The 12,210-nt window shown below is 39.6% G+C and overlaps 1 protein-coding gene across 5 annotated transcripts in view; it reads right to left on the bottom strand.

The window, feature by feature from the left end:
- The window catches only part of LOC107676863 (1-acyl-sn-glycerol-3-phosphate acyltransferase gamma-like), a 32,503-nt gene that overhangs the window by 14,378 nt on the left and 5,915 nt on the right, over positions 1–12,210 (bottom strand). The window contains exons 1-2 of one of the 5 annotated variants that reach the window (XM_016471572.1): positions 860–1,260; positions 441–516 (exon numbers count right to left, since the gene is read on the bottom strand). The exons of 1 other annotated variant lie outside the window; for it this stretch is intronic. The gene's annotated coding sequence lies outside the window, so the exon portion shown is untranslated. Of the gene's footprint in view, positions 1–440; positions 517–859; positions 1,261–9,095; positions 9,681–12,210 lie in introns of those variants that run through there. 3 more of the 5 variants (XM_016471573.1, XM_016471570.1, XM_016471571.1) reach the window with 3 other exon arrangements.

Below are 12,210 nucleotides of genomic sequence, written 5' to 3' on the forward strand. Positions count from 1 at the left end.
CGATAGGTCGATATATTGATTATTGCGACAGGCCTACTCAGGATGAAGTTGCCAAACTACTCCAACTCGCCATCTGGTAACCTGCAGGAGGCCCGTCTGACCCCATCAATACTATAATTTTCTCAGTTATTATGTGTCGGCTCTGATAACAAAGTTCAGTTCAGTCAACCAACCTACTACACTGATATCATTTAAACATTCGTTCTGCCCGACAGAACGAATTTGTGTGTGTAGAATCACTGTTGTGAGTGGGGAGCTAACAAAAGTTTATGGTGGATTAGGAAAGTCTTAAAATCTAATTTGAATGACACCTTACAATGATAAACAATGAGTTTGAACTCAATCTGAAGATGTAAAAACAAGCATCAGATGACAGAAGCAAAAACATCTTATATTAGCAAGTAAAACACTGGAAAAGTGGTTATTTATTTATAACCTACCTCTGCCTTGATGCACATACTCCACGATGCATGATAAACCAAATTAACTGCAAATGCTTTCTCATTGTTCTCTCACCTACAGAAAAATGAAACTGACCACACAAAATTCACACAGACTGACCTCAGTATCCCGTCAACAAGTTTTGCACAGGCAAGCAACACTCACAATTTCTTAAGAAAATGTAATAATCCAGCTATTCTAACTACTGTAATACTTCTAAGCCGTCAGCTAGTCAATGATTCCTGTGAATTAGCATTTATCATAAGAGCAAATGTGCTGCCTTTTGAAATAAACACAAAACAATCGTGTTACAACATGGGGGCAGCTAGAAACCAGTGAGTAAAAGTTTAAACCGACAAAGTTTTGGTTCCTCTACCAACACATCAGCCAAGACAAACAGAACACAAACGGCACTAACCTTAGATGAAGATCCACAGGCAGTGTATAAGTTAACTGTGACTTTGGAGTGGACAGAGACGGACCGAAGGAAGAAAAATGAGAGAGGGTGGGAAAGGAAAGAGTTGAACTCTGTCCTCCTATCCACCACTGCACAAACTGAAGTAAACTTTGGAACCTTACCAAAGTGTGTGTGTCTGAGATCAAGGGAATGGCAGAGTGCTCTGAATGCCAAAACTCCCTATGAACATTGGTGTGATGCACTAGGTGTGTGAGGGGGAGTGTGTATGCACATTCTGAGGGATCACCTGATCAACTTGTTGGAGCAGAGTATTTTCTCAGCCATAAGAAATATAAGCAAAAGTAGACTTATACACAAGGCTTGCCGCGATAGACGGTGTTGACGGTGATACCGGTGTTAAGCCGCAACACCGGTTACATCACTTGCCCACCGCGGCACCGACCCCCACCGTCGTTTTGATTTATTGTAGTAGCCTAATAAAAATCATTTAGTTCAGTAAAAGAACAGACACTACAATTAAAAACTGAATGCGGCTGCTCAATGCAGCATGCCAAACGACAGTCGCATCACAGATCAGATTTCATTTCTCCAGTGAGGAGAGTGAGTCGAGCTGACTGACAAGAAGAGTGAGGTGAGACAGAAAAGACGATGGCGGATGATTTACTTTCGAAATGAAATGCAAAAGTGCCTGTTTGGCAATATTCTGGATTTTGAAAAGCCTATTGAGTTTATCTAAGGTGATTTTGGAAGTTTTTTTAAACATTCGTTTCTTATTTAATTGGTGATTTTTACTTTATTTAAACTGTGTGTCATTTATTTATTTTATTTGACATCAAGGTGTATGCCGTGCCTCCAAGCTTTCTTACTCGTTGTGCTAATAAACGTTCTACGTTTCTTATTTATTTGGTTATATATATATTATACATGTTTACTTAGGTATACAAAACTGGAAATAGGCTATTTAATCTTTATGCAAGTTATTTGTTATTTTATACTAGGCATAGCCTGCCGTATAGCATGGTGTATTTTTATTTGTTTTGTTAATAAAAGTTCTATGTTTTACGTATAGGCTAAAGTGAGTTTGACGTTGTATTTTGTTGTTGCATTCAAGCAATTGACGCCGAACTGCCGCTAATTCGAAAGTGAAAGTAAAATGTGCACGGCGCTTTTAAGCTATTTAAAAGCGAAGGAAAGCGAGGAAAATAGGAAAAATTCAAACGAACTAAAAATGAACAATTGCTTTACACCGAATTGCCGCTATTTGAAAGTGAAAGTAAAATGCGCACGCCGCTTTTACAAGCTATTTAAAAGCGAAGGAAAGCGAGAAAAAGAGGGAACGCCCCCGCCCCCACGGTGATACCGGTATTACCGGTGTTGTCACACGTCGATTAACCGGTGGGAAGATTTCCTCACCGTCACAACCCTATGATACACTTCACACATTTCGCTTTCTCCATCAAATCATATGCACTACAGACCCCTAGTGGTTCACCAATATATAGCCAATGTTGATATTTCAAGCTCTTTTTAAATGATTGGCTTCTGCAGATAAGTTTTCCAGTTTGCCCGATGTGTTTGTGGGAGTGGGACTTTAATTGTGACAGCGCTGAGAATGTCAGCACCCGAGCACACAAAACTCCCGTTCTCTGTCTTTATTAGTTTATTGCCTCTGTTTAAATTAATAAATTATTATACAGAACTGATAAACAGGGAAAGTAAACATTGTACTAGGGATGTAACGATGCACCCTGAGCCAGTTGAAAACTGGTGAAAATGTGATGATTCGAATCGGTTGAGATGTTAAATGAATTGTGATACAATTGGGGGTAGGAGTTTATATGAATGTATCTTTGAGGGGAACTGACTGTCTTTAGAAGAGTTTAGATGGTATTTTCTTTTCACCTTGCCTCTGTATAATGAATATTAAAGCAGTGTTCATAACCACAGTGCTGCTTTGTTTAAAGCGGCAACCAAGGAAACGCGATATTGCCGCTGTTCAATAAGCACTACACCTGCTGTCAGACAGTGAATTTGTGTTCTCATTCAGCTCATCTGCTGTTTTTGTTTTGTGCAGATTAGTTTTGTGAAACTATATTCAGGGGCGCCGCTATGGTTTCTGAGCCCCTGAACATCTATTTGATTTTCGTTTATTTGATTGATCGTTTATTTGATTTGGGGTTTGTTTTAAAATTTCAATTCAGTTTTTATTTGACATAGCCTATTTCAATTTCACAAAGAAATGTGCAGCATTTTATTTTTCAATAATAAAAGGACACCTTTTCATTAATAATTTGTGTTAAATCTCATTTTGTTGTGAAATCAGTATTGTGAATCATATCACATTGTAGGGGTGGGCGGTATAGCTACCTGTAGACACTATTAACTGGCATAAATTTGTCGGTAGAGATTTTGGACTAACGTCTCTATCGCGGTTACATGATGTCGCTGTGCTACATGGTCACAATAATGTATTCTTTGCATGCATTTTTAATGCATTGCGATTTAAAACCCGAGTGATTTTAAGCCATTAAAAAACAATCAGCAGCGAAAGAGAACTCATTTCGTTATATGCACACGCTGTATGAGAAACTGTTTCTGAGTGCCGTTAGAGAGACGTGTGCATGTGAAGATGGTGCTCGTAGAGCATAGAAGTACTGAACTGAGTTATTTTTACGGCTTTATAAGCCATGAACTGTTAAACATACACACTTGTATGTGTCAAAATGCTGGTATTTGCAAGTATCTTCGTTAACACAGTAACTTGGGTCTTAAGTGAAAGCAAACAGCTGAGAAAGAAAACATGTGTAACAGTTTATTGGAAGGTAGCTCTTAAAGTGACAGCAGTCTAATATTCCTGCTGTCTGTCATTCAACTGAATCAAACAACAAGAGAGAGAGAAAACCTCTCAGTGCTCAACTAAATCACATTTGCGACTTTAATAAGAAGAAATATATATTTAATTTACACAGTGATAAATATGCAGTTTTTATGATTACTTTATGCAATGTATGTAGCATTTCTTATTTGTTCTACTGTAGTTTTTTGTCCTATTGCTTGTATTAGCTTCTTATTCTTATTTAATCTCTGATTGTTTACTTGTCTTTCGTGAGATTGTTTTTATTTTATTTTATTAATTTAGGCTAGTATTAGTTTTTTGAGATATTGACACTGGTGACAAGAATTGTGAAACTTCTATGGTATCAGAAATGTTGATATCATAAAGACCATATTTAAAGCACAAATTACTAGCCTATATTGTGATATATATTTTGTTACCGTGAAATAAAATTACTAATAATGTGACATATTGCGTCATATTGCCCACCCTTATTGCATCGTGAGTTGAGTGAATAGTTACATCCCTAGAGTGTACAAAAATATGATATAATCTATATTTAGTAACAGAAAGGCAAATGCTTCACTACTTTTTCATCTACAGTCAGCAATCAGCAAATTCACATCTATATCATCAATTTGTCAAATTCAGCTGTGACATCTTGTGTTCATTTGTAGCCTGCATAAAAACGAGTGTGCATCACAGTCTGCATGACTGACAAACTTTGAATCCTTGATTTCAAGCTATACTGCACTAGGCTATATGTAGTCAGCCACTATATCTTATTTACATCATATTTACTGTGTGCTGTATGTGAAATTAGCTCTAGTTTGTCTTTATTTGAAAAAAAATGATTCCCAGCATGTTAACTGACTTTTTGTATTAGGGCTGCACGATTAATCGCATGCGATATTTAACGCGCATCTTGTCAGAAAGCCGGTTCTGTAATCAGCGGTAAATCTCCATCACCTGCGTGCTTTCACATTGAGCAGCATTAACTACACAGAGCCGTTGGTCACTGATGAGCTGCGCAAAAAATCGCGCGAATATGAACGTGGTTTTGCGCAACTCGTCAGTGAACAACGGCTCTGTGTAGTTAATGCTGCTCAATGTGAAAGCACGCAGGTGATGGAGATTTACCGCTGATTACAGAACCGGCTTTCTGACAAGATGCGCGTTAAATATCGCATGCGATTAATCGTGCAGCCCTATTTTGTATTCATATTTTTAACACTTTCTTGCGAAACTAATATAACTGACCAATTACAGAATCAAGAAACTGCCATCTAAATTAAATAGAGAGTTAATTTGTTGTATGCCCTTGTTGCCATTTTCATACAATGAAATTGAAGGAGGGGAAAGAAAAAAAACAGATCACCATAAACACGGTCCATAAAACTTGTGCAACTTGTTCTTCTCAGTCATATGTCTTGAGCATTGTGTTTGATCAAGTATGTGAATGTCCAGTTTCTCATACAGAGGTATCAAATGGGGTCACAAAGCTCAAAGGTGTATCAATTAAGATGATTAATGCAATATGCCAAAAACACCCTAGATACATGTAAGTTTGTATCTGTTTGACTTGTTCCTCATTCACTTTTTGGTAGCATGACAACTACACCGATAGTGTGGGGGGATTAGACATGGAGGGATCAACCAGCTTAAGGCCAGGACACACCAAGCCGACTTCAAAGAACTAGCGGCGTCGAAAGCCGACGGTGTTGTTGCCTCACGTCGGACCAAAAAGCTGCGCTCGAACACACCGCACAGACTACAGCCGACGGCAAACTAACACGTGCGTAAACTAACATGTGCGGCCGACCGTCGGCTTGGTGTGTCCCGGCCTTTAAGGCGTCAGTTTGCCGCGTCGGGGCCGTCAGTACGAGTGAGAGCTCTGATTGGATGTTCAGTTTAGCAAACGAGTCAGTGCCCGAGAATTAAAGCGAAAGTGATGAAAACAAGCGCATAAATGAAGGCGGTACAGACAGAATGCTGTTTAAATGTTACGTGATCTTTCCCAATCATTCTAATAGGCCTACGCAAATGTTTTCATAACAACATAAGCCGCTTAAAATGATTAAAGTTATCAACGTTACTGATATTCAAAATGGTAAGCAAGTACTGCTTTGTTTACGTTTTGTATATCTGCATTTATCTCGTATATCTGTGTTTCGGTTTCTCCTTTTGAATGACGAATATATAGCCTACTATTGATAGCTGCTGATATAGACCGTTAATTCCTCTCACGCATGTGCAGAACGCACGTGTTAGTTTGCCGTCGGCTGTAGTCTGTGCGGTGTGTTCGAGCGCAGCTTTTTGGTCCGATGCTGCCAACGTGAGGTGACAACACCGTCGGCTTTCGTCGCCTCTAGTTCTTTGAAGTCGGCTTGGTGTGTCCCGGCCTTTAGGAGTTAACGGCTGTCTGGCCTGCATCATCAGACAGCCTGGGGCCATCTTTTTCCAAGATGGACAAAATGTACCTCTAAAAAAGGTTAAAAAAAGCTTCAACCTTGCAGGATGCAAAAGAAAACTGAGAAACCACAGTGTAACAATACCTAAAAAAATACACAAAGGAGGAAGTTAGGTTGTGCTTCAGATGGTAACACTTCCACAGCAGATCAATTTTCAGATAGACTTCAGCTAACAATTTGGTATCAGCTTGTTTGACTCTCTGTGAAGCTTTAAAGCGAAGAATATACAGGCAAAAAAACTGAGAGACTGTGTGACCTTTCAGTCGTTATAGAGACAACTGTGCAACAGGTTGTCACCATAGTGCCCTAAACACCCACAAACATGGCAGGCATGCAAATAACTACAAATGAACAAATTAAAGTCTTACACCGTGTCCTAACTACACACGATGCGACGCCGTGACACCCGATAAAAGGCATCTTTTCCATGTTAATCAGAGGTTTTGTCCTAACTAGACTTGTGCCGGTTTTCGGTAATGCGATATATCACGGTAATGAATATGCACGATATTGTTATCATGGGCTCTTCTAAATACGGTGAATAATTATATATTACAAGTTATTCAGAATTTTGAATGCATTTTAAGAATACTTTTCCCATCAACTGGTCAAAATGCACAACACCGCTGTATGCTGCATGAAAGACGCATGCGCACTCTGATGTAAATAAGCGCGGACGTGAAGCACATGGCGGAACATGTGAGAGACGCTCTGGATGAAAGCGCACTTTCACTCTCTGACAGCAGATGGTGCTAAACTGCAGAAATAATAATAATAATAATAATAATAATAATAATAATAATAATAATAATAATTCATTTAAATGAAACCCTGTAAACAAAGCAGCTGCTCTACTTTCTGTTTCTGAATCGTGTTTAAATAATTTAAACAGCCATTCAGATTTGTGTATTTGCTATGATGTTCATCACAGAGCCAAATACTTAAATATTTAGACTTTGCCCGAGAATTAAAGCGAAAGTGATGAAAACAAGCGCATAAATGAAGGCGGTACAGACAGAATGCTGTTTAAATGTTACGTGATCTTTCCCAATCATTCTAATAGGCCTACGCAAATGTTTTCATAACAACATAAGCCGCTTAAAATGATTAAAGTTATCAACGTTACTGATATTCAAAATGGTAAGCAAGTACTGCTTTGTTTACGTTTTGTATATCTGCATTTATCTCGTATATCTGTGTTTCGGTTTCTCCTTTTGAATGACGAATATATAGCCTACTATTGATAGCTGCTGATATAGACCGTTAATTCCTCTCACGCATGTGCAGAACGCACGTGTTAGTTTGCCGTCGGCTGTAGTCTGTGCGGTGTGTTCGAGCGCAGCTTTTTGGTCCGATGCTGCCAACGTGAGGTGACAACACCGTCGGCTTTCGTCGCCTCTAGTTCTTTGAAGTCGGCTTGGTGTGTCCCGGCCTTTAGGAGTTAACGGCTGTCTGGCCTGCATCATCAGACAGCCTGGGGCCATCTTTTTCCAAGATGGACAAAATGTACCTCTAAAAAAGGTTAAAAAAAGCTTCAACCTTGCAGGATGCAAAAGAAAACTGAGAAACCACAGTGTAACAATACCTAAAAAAATACACAAAGGAGGAAGTTAGGTTGTGCTTCAGATGGTAACACTTCCACAGCAGATCAATTTTCAGATAGACTTCAGCTAACAATTTGGTATCAGCTTGTTTGACTCTCTGTGAAGCTTTAAAGCGAAGAATATACAGGCAAAAAAACTGAGAGACTGTGTGACCTTTCAGTCGTTATAGAGACAACTGTGCAACAGGTTGTCACCATAGTGCCCTAAACACCCACAAACATGGCAGGCATGCAAATAACTACAAATGAACAAATTAAAGTCTTACACCGTGTCCTAACTACACACGATGCGACGCCGTGACACCCGATAAAAGGCATCTTTTCCATGTTAATCAGAGGTTTTGTCCTAACTAGACTTGTGCCGGTTTTCGGTAATGCGATATATCACGGTAATGAATATGCACGATATTGTTATCATGGGCTCTTCTAAATACGGTGAATAATTATATATTACAAGTTATTCAGAATTTTGAATGCATTTTAAGAATACTTTTCCCATCAACTGGTCAAAATGCACAACACCGCTGTATGCTGCATGAAAGACGCATGCGCACTCTGATGTAAATAAGCGCGGACGTGAAGCACATGGCGGAACATGTGAGAGACGCTCTGGATGAAAGCGCACTTTCACTCTCTGACAGCAGTTAGCAATTAATAGCAACATGAAAATTTGATACCGGCATATCCCTAGTCCTAACGAGCCTTAGAAACGGTTTCTTTTTCCGCGACATTGCGGCTGGAACAACAACATACAAACTATATAACAGTGATATGCAGGTACTGATTATGTGTGCTATTCAATGTTAACGTGTCTAATGTGAGTTTGAATATCATTTTGTGTGACCGTTATAGCCATACTGAAAGCAACAATAGATAGTTTACCTCAGATCTTGAAAATAAATTAAAGCAAAGATGTAGCCTACGTTAAAACTGTGAACTCACTGCGAACCAACGAGTGTATTCCATGACAAAGATGGTATCAGTCAGATGGTATGTACTCAGTATGTACATTTAATGATGTTAAAAAGTTTAAATATTTATGAATTAGATTATAAACTTATCCATTTCGTTGCGAGTGCAGTGCGCTTCCACAGAGAGCCCGCCCACACATGCTTCTGATTGGCTGTGATATTTGATTGATTCTGTCACATTGCATCTGGTGTGGACACCCAAATTGCTTGTCGCTGGAATCTTGTCGCGTGTAGTTAGGACACGGTGTTAGGCAAGGAGTATCTCATTTGACCTTTGCCTGTGTCAAATCCAATAACCTTTACATAAGCAGCAGGCGGCCCAATCAATCTACTGTTGCACTTTAGCCGGACTCACCAGTAGGCGTAGTAGGCCACTGCCATGACCACTAACGCCCCACAGATCCCTGTGAAGATCATCACAGCCCCCTGGTTCAGCATCTTCGCTTCTGGTGATGGGCCTTCAAAGCAGAACAATTATGAAATTAGCCTCCTCTGGTTTCGTTCAAAAATGGACAGGCGGTTCTGTTCTTGACAAGCTTGGAGACAGATGAAATTTAAAGAAAGTGCTCCTGAAAATACTTGGCAAAATAAGCCTTTTAAAAAGTTGAACGAGGCACCAGGTCTCGCTTTGGCTACAGCGACATGCTAATGCTAATCCCACAGAAGGAGAGCACTTTTATGATGATGTAAGCAGAAACAAAACTAGATCCCATAAAGGCGGCGGCACTCAAAACCAGTGGACGTAAAAAAGGACAGTCTTCCAATGCTGAACTCCAACTGGATGCTGTTACCAACTGCTAACCCAAGTTCCAAGCACAGTTCGAGTTAGCGAATCCTTAGCAAGATGCAGCAGTCCAACAGCACAATGTGGACGTAGCGGCAACCTTCCGTTAAGCCAGAGAGAGCAGTTCTCAGCATCCTGTGTTCCCTCCTCTTCTCTAATCTCCTCTGGATTAGATTACCAATGATTAGCACTCTGGAGCAGCACCCTGGATAAGTCACATCGAATTTACATCAACTTCAAGCGATTTAGCTAAGTGGGACGGGACAGTGGTGACTTCCTTTAGCCACCAGGAGGAGCCTTTAGGGTCAAGCCCACTCTCTAGCATTTAAATGATCTTGTACAAGGAGGCATGATATGTTTCGGTAGTGATTCTGGAGACTTGTGGGTGCTGTAGCATGCTTGACAAGCTTCTACATGGCCTTGCTGTAGATCTGTGAACTTGTTCTTGGCATTCAAGGTCGACAAGGCCCTAAATCCAGTTTAGATGAGGTGGTGACAGAGAAGATGAGGCAGGTTGTGGCCCAAAGCCATGAATGCACAACTGCATTGCTGGCATAAACAGAGAACACAATGTGCCACAGGCCTACGTCACACAACAGCGCTTCCTTTTTTATTTGTTCTGCTTCTGTTGCTCACTTCATCTCATTATTTCTTCTAGCTTCTTTTCATCTTTCATCATTCGTTTGTCATAAATTTGTGTGATGTGAGACTTTTTGTTGCTGTACTGTATCAATGGGAAAACCCTTGCAGAGAGTCCATGTATTCTTGAATGTGCAATGTCCTGTGTACAGCTGTGTTAATGTGCCTTCTTCAACACTTTGTAAAGCCATCTCCTGATAAGGTGTGTAGCATAAAACCTATACATTATGAGCCATATGAGACCAAAGCAGCTTACTGGACTGCAGCTGAGGTCAATGTCTAAATCTATAATCTAATCAGTATCTTACACATACAAACAAACAAACACCGTTTAAACAAACTAAGATATTATCGTTACAAATTTCATCCATCAAAAATGTTCCTTCATCTCTGCATTTCCCCAAACTTTAAGATAAATATTCTTCTGTACATACATTTATATCCTTTGAACAGCACTTTTTTTCTTTGCAAGAGCTACCCTTTGATACTGACTCTAATAAATACATCATGGAAAATGTCAGTTATCTTTGCTACTGTGTCTCAGAAAATTCTACACACTTCAAGTCTCATAAAAAATGCATACAAAAGATGAACATTAACAACAGACAGGGCTTGTGCTAGCTTTGACAGACTGAATGAACATCATTACAAGGGACTCAGTGGTCAATAATTCTCAGTGGGCCAGTGCACAGTGTGTTTTCAGTCCTAGTACACCAGGGGTCTCACACATAGGCTAAACCTTGTACAAGTACAAAAACATATGCCAAATAGCACCCACACATTGGCATTTATAAACAGACAAACAAACCGGTTACCTGACCATGCATATGCTCACTTTGGCAACCAATTTTCCAGCTACAGAGCCTAACTACTGAACTGAAATGAATGCTGCAAAAAGGGCTTTCAATGAATTCCAAATCCATGCTAGAAGGTGACATTTAATTTCTAGATAAGTTTCCATCCTACCACCAAAATACAGTGTCTGCATTCTTTGGGAAGTCATCCTTTGATTGGCTTAAAAAGTGTTAAAAAAAATAAATAAAAAAAAACCTGTGCACTTAACATCTGAATATTAATTAATGAATTACAAATCCCATAATGCACTGTGAACAACAATAGTCAGTCGTGATGATAAACTAGATAAAAAAAAAAAAAAAGTTAATCACATGGATGGACTTGCACCTTCTACAAAAGCATACATTCAACAGCCTTGTAGCATCTGGACCAATCAGACACACAATTATTTGTTATACTTAATAGGGCTGTGCGATATGACGATATGTATCGGATGGATGAAATAAAAAGTCTATCGTTTCATATTATGCTCTATCGTTTATTTCATGGTGTCGCAAAATACATTGTTTACGGTAATACTTTTTCATCATTTGGATGACTGCGATCTTTACACGCCACCATGGGGCGTGAAGCGGAGACAGAACCAGGTGGAGAACGACCAGCCAGGACAAAACGAGGAGCTCGTTCCTAAACGAGGGACTACATCTGTAGCATGGACACGTTTTTAACTGCGGTTTTAAAACAACCGATTTTTAAGCCTTTGAAACACAAACAGAGCAATATGCATGCGCCGTCTCTGCTTCTGTGTGAGAGGAGCGCACATTTTTTTGCCGCCTTATTGGCTTTGAACGATTACATAAACACTTATATGCATCAGAATCCCCGTCTTTGCAAGTATCCTCATAAACACAGTGATTTAGGTCTTAAAGGGGTCATATGATGCGATTTAAATTTTTCCTTTCTCTTTGGAGTGTTACAAGCTCTTGGTGCATAAAGAAGATCTGTAAAGTTGCAAAGACTAAAGTCTCAAATTTTGGAGTGTTACAAGCTCTTGGTGCATAAAGAAGCTATTCTTTATAAAAGTTAAAGAGTCAACCACGCCTACCTAAAAAGGCTCGTTCTAACACGCCACCACATGTCTACGTCAAGATGTAGGAAGATTTGCATAACGCCGCCCAAATGTTCATGCAAAGAAAGAAGGCGTAACTTTTATTCTCGCTGTAGTATTGTTGTTGCCGCCGCCGCCATGTCG

This window comes from Sinocyclocheilus anshuiensis, unplaced genomic scaffold (genome assembly GCF_001515605.1).
Source record: "Sinocyclocheilus anshuiensis isolate Anshui unplaced genomic scaffold, SAMN03320099.WGS_v1.1 scaffold2166, whole genome shotgun sequence".
Classification (NCBI taxonomy): Eukaryota; Metazoa; Chordata; class Actinopteri; order Cypriniformes; family Cyprinidae; genus Sinocyclocheilus; species Sinocyclocheilus anshuiensis.